The sequence below is a fragment of the Lithobates pipiens genome, unplaced genomic scaffold (genome assembly GCF_037356315.1).
Source record: "Lithobates pipiens isolate NorthernLeopardFrog02 unplaced genomic scaffold, aLitPip1_a1.2 Scaffold_18, whole genome shotgun sequence".
In the NCBI taxonomy this organism is placed as follows: Eukaryota; Metazoa; Chordata; class Amphibia; order Anura; family Ranidae; genus Lithobates; species Lithobates pipiens.
Window position 1 is genome coordinate 400,818,862 of NW_027507758.1, and position 8,757 is coordinate 400,827,618.

The window sequence follows — 8,757 nt, forward strand, 5'->3', positions numbered from 1 at the left end:
AACTCAACTCACCGTGTTTGGAGGAGGAATACTGCCTATGACCCCAAGAACATCATCCCCCGTCAACCATGGATTTGGAAAAATTATGCTTTGGGGGTGTTTTTTTCTGCTAAGGGGACAGGACAACTTCACTGTATTAAAGGGACGATGGGCAGGGCCATGTACCATCAAATCTTGAGCGAGAACCTCCTTCCCTCAGCCATGCCATTGAAAATGGGTCCTGGATGGGTATTCCAGCATGACAATGGCCAAGGCAACAAAAGGGTGGCTCAAGTAGAAGCACATTGAGGTCCTGGAGTGGCCTAGCCAGTCCCCAGACCTTAATCCCAAGAAGTTTTGTGGAGGGAGCTGAAGGTTTGAGTTACCAAATGTCAGCCTCGAAAACCTTAATGACTCAGAGAGGATCTGCAAAGAGGAGTGGGACAAACCCGGTGGCCAACTACAAGAAACGTCTGACCTCTGTGATTGCCAACAAGGGTTATGCCACCACTAGGGATGAGCCGAACACCCCCGGTTCGGTTCGCACCAGAACTTTCGAACGGACCCCAAATTCGTACGAACGTTAGAACCCCATTGAAGTCTATGGGACTTGAACGTTTGAAATTAAAAGTGCTATTTTTAACGGCTAATATGCAAGATACTGTCCTAAAAAGGGTTTGAGGACCTGGCTCCTGCCCCAGGGGACATGGGTCAATGCAAAAAAAAGTTTTAAAAACTGCCGTTTTGGCGGGAGCACTGATTTTAATGTCGATTAAAGTGGAAAAAAAAGTGAAATATTCCTTTAAATATGGTGCCTGGTGGGTGTCTGTAGTATGCCTGTGAAGTGCCACGTGTTTCCCGTGTTTAGAACAGTCCCTGCACAAAATGACATTTAACGGAAATAACGTCATTTAAAGCTGCTTGCGGTTTTAATGTTATATCTGGTTCCTGCAATATGGTTGAAAATCATTGAGAAAAATGGCATGGGTAGCCCTCCCTGCCCATTACCAGCCCCTTTTGGGACTTGTACGCATATTAAGGGGAACCCCGTACCCATATTAAAAAAAAGGAAATGCGTGTGGCCCCCAGGCCCTATATACTCAGAACAGCAGTATACAGGCGGTGCAAACAAGACAGGGACTGTGTAGGTTTGTTGTGTTAAGTTGAATCTGTTTGTAATTTTCAACTGGTACATTTCTAAAGTGTAGCTCCAGTCAAAAAAATAATTTTTAAGCTTTTTGGAAAACATAGGGAAGGGTTATCACCCCTGTATAATTAGTTTTGTCGTCCATCTTTTTTCATCTCACTTGCTGTTGTCTCCTTCCGTTTGCAAGTAGGAGATGTTTGTAAGTTGGATGTTTGAAAGTTGGGGCCTGCCCTATATGCTCTGCAGAAATGGCGGAACAAGGTGTTGGTTTTGCCACAACAATGTAAGCCCTCAAAGTGACTCTTGGTGGGCGCTGGAGCGCCCTGCTGTGAACAATTATATCAAGAATTGTAATTGCATGCCATTGTTGAACAGTGGTAGAAAAATTGACCTTTGGTGGTTGTGGTGCTGGTGCCACAACACTAAGTCCTCACAGTTACTCTGGGTGGGCACAGGAACGGGCCCTCCTGTGATATATTATATCAAGAATTGTAATTAAATGCCCCTGTTAAACAGGGGCAGAAAAATTGGGCTTTAGGCACTGGTGCTGGTGCCACGACACTGCAACCTCTCCCATATACTCTTCTTTTATTGCAGGAATTAGCCCTGCTGCAAAGCATTGCATCAAAAATTGTACTTAAACGCCCCTGTTAAACAGGGGCAGAAAAATTGGGCTGATGGCATCACCCAGAAACAGAAATGTTCTTCCAACATATCATCGGAGGAGGAAGAGGATAGACAATCAACATAACAGGACAGTCACTCAGCATCAGCATAGGCAGTCTTGAAGGGATGTGATATTTCAAAAAAAATTATTCGGTTACATCAGCTTCAGGTGCTTGGTAGCTGTGGGTGATCCAAGACTGATTCATCTTGATGAAGGTCAGTCGATCAACTGATTCGGTAGACAGCCGCACCCTGTGATCGGTAACAAAGCCACCAGCAGCACTGAAGGTGCGTTCCGAAAGAACGCTGGATGCAGGACAGGCCAGTAGCTCAATTGCATACTGTGCAAGCTCTGGCCAGTGATCCATCCTCAAGACCCAGTAAGTCAGAGGATTTTCGGTGGGAAAGGTGTCCAAGTCTGACCTTGCCCCTAGGTATTCCTGCACCATGTAAATCAGACGCTGGCGATGGTTGCTGGAACCGATCATACCTTGGGGCTGCGGACTAAAAAATCGTCTGAAAGCATCAGTCAGACGGCCACCTTCTCCACCTCTCCTGACCGATGCCTCAGCAACACGTTGTCCAGGACCAGGAGTTTGTAACCACCCAGTCTCTGGGAACGCGTTGCACAGACCTTTCTGCAAGGCCTCCCTGAGATGTCTCATTCTCTGCTCCCTCTGCGATGGCAAGATAAGGACGGCAACCTTACCCTTGTACCGTGGATCAAGGAGAGTGGCCAGCCAGTAATGGTCCCTCTCCTTGATCCGAAGAATATGAGGATCCTTCCGCAGGCTTTGCAGGATCAGGGAGGCCATGCAGCGTAGGTTAGCTGAGGCATTCGGTCCGGAGTCCTCTGGGTCACTAAGGACAACATGATCCGCAGCTACCTCCTCCCAGCCACGTACAAGTCCACGTGTTTCTTGGGACTGTAAATCATCCCTACAAGACTGCTGCTGCTGATGCTGAGTGCCAGCCTCCACCTCCATGCTGACACAATCATCCTCCTCCTCCTCTTCTTCCTGTGTGATGGGTGGCACAGCAGGAACACTGTCTGGATAAAGGGGGCCTTGAGAGGCAAGGAAGTCCTCTTCCTGCCTCTGTTCTGCCTCAAGTGCCCTGTCCATTATTCCACGCAGCGTATGCTCCAAGAGGTGGACAAGAGGTACAGTGTCACTGATGCATGCACTGTCACTGCTCACCATCCTTGTGTCCTCCTCAAACGGTGACAGGACCGTGCATGCATCCCTGATCATGCCCCACTGGCGTGGTGAGAAAAAACCGAGCTCCCCTGACCCTGTCCTGGTGCCGTAGTCGCACAGGTACTCATTGATGGCCCTCTGCTGCATGTGCAGCCGCTGCAGCATGGCCAACGTTGAGTTCCACCTGGTGGGCATGTCACATATAAGGCGGTTCTTGGGCAGGTTCAACTCCTTTTGGAGCTCAGCCAGCCGAGCACAGGCATTAAATGATCGGCGGAAATGCACACAGACTTTCCTTGCCTGCTTCAGGACATCCTGTAAGCCGGGGTACCTGCCCAAGAACCGCTGCACCACCAGGTTAAGGACGTGAGCTACACAGGGCACATGGGTCAGTTATCCCTGTCGGAGGGCGGAGAGGAGGTTGGTGCCATTGTCGCAAACCACCATTCCTGGCTTAAGCTGGCGTGGCGTCAACCACCTCTCGGCCTGCCCCTGCAGAGCTGACAAAACATCCGCCCCAGTGTGGCTCCTGTCCCCCAAACAAACCAGCGCAAGCACGGCATGGCATCGTTTTGCCTGCGTACTTGCGTAGCCCCTGGAACGCCTACAGAGCACCGCTGGTTCTGAGGACAGAGCACTGGAAGAGGCCATGGAGGAAGAAGAAGAGGAGGGGGTGGAGGAGAGAGGTGTGTCACAACCAATAGTAGCATTTTGGAGGTGTGGTGGCGGAACAACCTCCAACACTACTGCACCTTGTCCTGCATCCTTCCCAGCTGCCAGAAGAGTGACCCAATGGGCCGTGAAAGACGGGTAACGTCCCTGTCCATGCCTGCTGGACCATGAGTCAGCGGTAATATGCACCTTACCGCTGACCGCCCTGTCCAGCGAGGCAAGGACATTGCCTTCCACATGCCGGTAGAGAGCCGGAATCGCCTTCCGTGAGAAAAAGTGGCGTTTGGGGACCTGCCACTGAGGAACCGCACATTGTACAAACTCACGGAAGGCGGCCGACTCTACCAACTGAAAAGGCAGCAGTTGAAGTGCTAGCAATTTAGCCAAGCTAGCATTCAACCGCTGGGCATGTGGATGGGTGGGAGTGAACTTCTTTCGCCGGTCCAGCAGCTGGGGCAGGGACATTTGCCTGCTATAATCGGACGTGGGTGTACTGCTAGCAGAGTGCCCGGAAGCACTTGGCTGTGACACACCTAATTCATTCCTCTCAGAGCAGGTTTCAGAGAGGACTGAAGGTCTAGTGGGGTTGGAGATGCCAGCTGATGAGGAGCAAGGAGAGGGCCGCTTTGTTTTTTGGTGTGGGTCTTTGAGGTACGCTTGCCAACGAGCTGCATGGCAGGTCAACATATGTCTGGTCAAGCATGTGGTACCCAAGCGGCTGATGTTTTGGCCACACGAGATACGCTTGAGACATATGTTGCAAATAGCAGCGGTGCGATCTGATGCACTCGTCTCAAAAAAGGCCCACACCAAAGAACTTTTAGAATAACGTGCAGAGGCAGCGCCCTGCACAGGCGGAGCTCTGCGGTGTGATTCAGTCGGTGTGCTGCCCCTAAGCTGGCCCCCGGAGGGCATCCTGCCTCGTTGGACATGTGCCTCCTCCTCCTCCTCCTCCCCCTCCTCTCTCCTACCAGGCACCCACGTGGAGTCAGTGCCCTCATCATCCCCTCCCTCTTCATCGCTGTAGCAAACCTGGCAGTATGCTGCAGCTTGTGGAACATGACTGCCAGATTGCTGTCCTTCTTGAGCATCCCCTCTCTCTGCATTCACGCTACTGCCTTCCACTAGCTGAGTGTCATCATCAGAGGCTACAAAACACTGGGCATCCTCCTGGAGCATGTACCCAACACTGTGCTCAAAGAGTTCAGGAGACTCCTCAGGAGGACGTGGTGGGTCTAGGGAAGGAGTCACTGATGATGACATTGAGAGGAGGGAAGACGATGCGTTGGCAGCTGCTTTGCTAGTACCCTGAGACTGGGTGAGAGAGGATGAGGAGGATGAAGAGGGCTTGGTCATCCACTCTACCAAGTCGTTGGCATGTTGCGGCTCAACATGTCCAGCTGCCGAAAAGAAGGACAAGCGTGTCCCATGGCCACGTGCTGATGACAATGCACCGCGTCCACGACCAGCACTGTTGTCTCTAGACACAGAGCATGCTTGCCCTCTTTTATCGGTTTGCGCCTGTCTGCCTCTCCTTGCGGGCCTTCCAGACATGGTAATGGCCTGAAGGGAGTTGGGTAAAAAAGCAGTTGGGTAGTGTATATTGTGCTAGAGGCACACAACACCCACTAACTCCTGCAGATGCCTTTATTATAGAACACCAGAGATAAAGGGGTATATACAGATGTATACTGTGCTGTGCTGGAGGCACACCCAACTTCCAATAACTCCTGCAGATGGCAAGTGGGCTCAAATAGAGAAGAGCTATGTAGGTGGATATAGCGGTATGTACTGGGTACAGAGCACGCAGACAGCACGCACAAGCTCCGAACACTACTGACTGCAAGCTCTATTATAAAAGATAGATCACTAGCTATATAGGTGAGGTGAATATAGCGGTGTATACTGCGGTCAGGGCACGCAGACAACAACCACTACACAACAGCAAGATCGAAAATCGTCCGAAAACTATCGGTGTGTACTGTGTTGAAGATACACAGAACACCCACTAACTCCTGCAGATGCCTTTATTATAGAACACCAGAGATAAAGGGGTATATACAGATGTGTGCTGTGCTGGAGGCACACACAACTTCCAATAGCTCCTGCAGATGGCAAGTGGGCTCAAATAGAGAACAGCTATGTAGGTGGATATAGCGGTATGTACTGGGTACAGAGCACGCAGACAGCACACACAAGCTCCTAACACTACTGACTGCAAGCTCCATTATAAAAGATAGATCACTAGCTATATAGGTGAGGTGAATATAGCGGTGTATACTGCGGTCAGGGCACGCAGACAACAACCACTACACAACAGCAAGATCGAAAATCGGCCGAAAACTATCGGTGTGTACTGTGTTGAAGGTACACAGAACACCCACTGCTTCAGACGCCAACACACTACACAAGGCCGCCGCGCTGGCGGCCTTATATAGTGTGGGGCGTGCACTACACAACCTGAGCTATGATTGGCCACAGGCATCCTGCCTGTGGCCAATCATGGCTCTCCTCGCTGCTGGCGCTGCGATTGGCCAAGCATGCGGGGTCACAGTGCATGCTTGGCCAATCATGAGCCAGCAATGCACTGCGCCATCGCAGTGCATTGTGGGCCGTGAGCGCCACACGAATTTGGCGCGAACGGACCAAAACGTTCGGACTTCGCCGAACGGGCGAACAGCCGATGTTCGAGTCGAACGTATGTTCGACTCGAACACGAAGCTCATCCCTAGCCACCACGTACTAAGTCACGTTTTGCAAAGGGGTCAAATACTTATTTCACTCCTTTAGTGATCACTCTGTTCTGGTCTGACTGGACACCAAGTAGCTGGGTCTTGTGAGACTAAAGCCGCTTACACGCGATCAGACTATCCTGAGTTCCCCGGACAATCCGCCCGTGTGTGGGCTCCGCCGGACTTTTGGGAACAAAAAGTCCGCCGGCCATAGAAAGAAGCTCGGGCCACGGCTAGTAAAAGAGCTGGAAGAAGAAAGCGCAGACCCGGCAAGAATAACATGAAGAGGGGGACAAGACCCCAGAAGTTAGAAGAAGAGAAGGAGGCGTCAGAATACTGGGCCACCGCTAGTAAAAGAGCTATAAGAAGATAGCGGAGGCCTGGCAAGAAGAACCGAAGAGGGGGACAAGACCACCGAAAAGGGGGACAAGACCCCCAAAGTCAGAAGAAGACCCCTGGACGGCGGTGGCGACGAAGAAGAAAGCCGGGCTCCTCTGCTAGTAAAATAGCTAGCAGAAAATAGCGGAGGAGTCCGGTGAGAATACCCCCCAAGACGGAAGACCACCGGAGCTGTTCAATAAATTATTTTAAAAAACGTGGTGTTTTTTTCTTTACACTTTTTTTCCCCAGGTGAATGGGTAGGGGTACATGGTATTAAAGGGGGCTCCCGGATTCCGATAAGCCCTCCGCCTGCAGACCCTGACAACCAACGGCCAGGGTTGTCGGGAAGAGGCCACTGTCCTCATCAACATGGGGACAAGGTGCTTTGCACCCCCCATGTTGAGGGCACGCGGCCTGGTATGGCTCAGGAGGGGGGGGGTCGCTCTTCCCAACCCCCTTTCCTGACCGGCCAGCCTACGTGCTCGGATAAGGGTCTGATAGGGCTGTTTTTTCGGCGTAGGGCTTCCCCTTTAAGTCCCTTTAAGTCCATACCAGGTGACGGGGGCCAGCAAGGTGTCAATCTCACCGATGGAGGCGGCAACATTGACTTCCTTCGCTAGTCCCAGCTACCTGGAGTCACGTTTAAAATTAACTGACTTTTCTCTGTGTGTGGGCAAGTACGTTCATTTCAAAAGTCCGGCAGACTCCCGCCATAGTCCGACGGATTGTCCGCTAGACCTAGTCCGCCAGAAAAGTCCGGTCGTGTGTGGGCAGGTCCGCTCGTTCGGAAAGTCCAGCGGACCTCCACTACAAAGTCCGGCGGTTTGTCCGCCAGATAGTCCGATCGTGTGTACGCAGCATAAGGGATTAAAATGCAAATGCATTTTTCTGGATTTTTTTTTTTGTTTTGTCTCTCACTATTAACCACTTCAGCCCTGGAGGATTTGGCTGCTCAATGACCAGAGCACTTTTTGCGATTTGGCACTGTGTCGTTTTAAAGCGAGAGTCTGCCGTTTTTTTTTTTAAAAGCCAGCAGCTACAAATACTGCAGCTGCTGACTTTTAAAATAATGACACTTACCCGCCCAGCGCGCCCGCGATATCGGCACCCGAAGCCGATCTCTCGATCGTCTCTTGGGTGCTGCCGCCACCATCTTGGGTATGGGAATCAGGAAGTGGAGCCTTTCAGCTTCATTTCCCGGTTCCCTACTGCGTATGCGCGAGTCGCGCTGCGCAATAAGGATGGTCCCCGCTGTCTCTCGGATCCGTGTGTTTCCCAGCAGGCAGCGGGGGGCCTTCGGAAAGGGGCGTAGATTCTGCGGAAAGGGGCATACCTTCTGCAGAATCTACACCGGAAGTGGGTGCAGATACCTGTACTGTACAGGTACCTGCACCCCCCTCCCCCCTGAAAGGTGCCAATTGTGGCGCCGAAGGGGGGGGGGGTTCCAATGAGCGGAAGGTCCACTTTAGGGTGGACCTCCGCTTTAACTGACAATTACGCGATCATGCGAAGTTCTACCCAAACAAAATTGATGTCCTTTTTTTCCCCGCAAATAGAGCTTACTTTTGGTGGTATTTGATCACCTCTGCGGTTTTTATTTTTTACGTTATAAATAATAAAAATCCCCAAAAATATTTCAGTTTAGGCCGATATGTATTCTTCTACATATTTTTGGTAAAAAAAAAAAATGCAATAAGCTTATATAGATTGGTTTGCACAAAATTTATAGCATCTACAAAATAGGATGATAGTTTTATGGCATTTTTATTATTCATTTTTTTTATTATTAGTAATGGCGGCGATCTGCGATTTTTATCGGGACTGTGACATTACGGCGTACACATTGGACATTTTTTACACTATTTTGAGACCACTCATTTATACAGCAATTAGTGCTATAAAAATGCATTGATTACTGTATAAATGACACTGGTAGTGAAGGGGGTTAACCAGTAGGGGATGGTGAAGGGGTTAAGTGAAT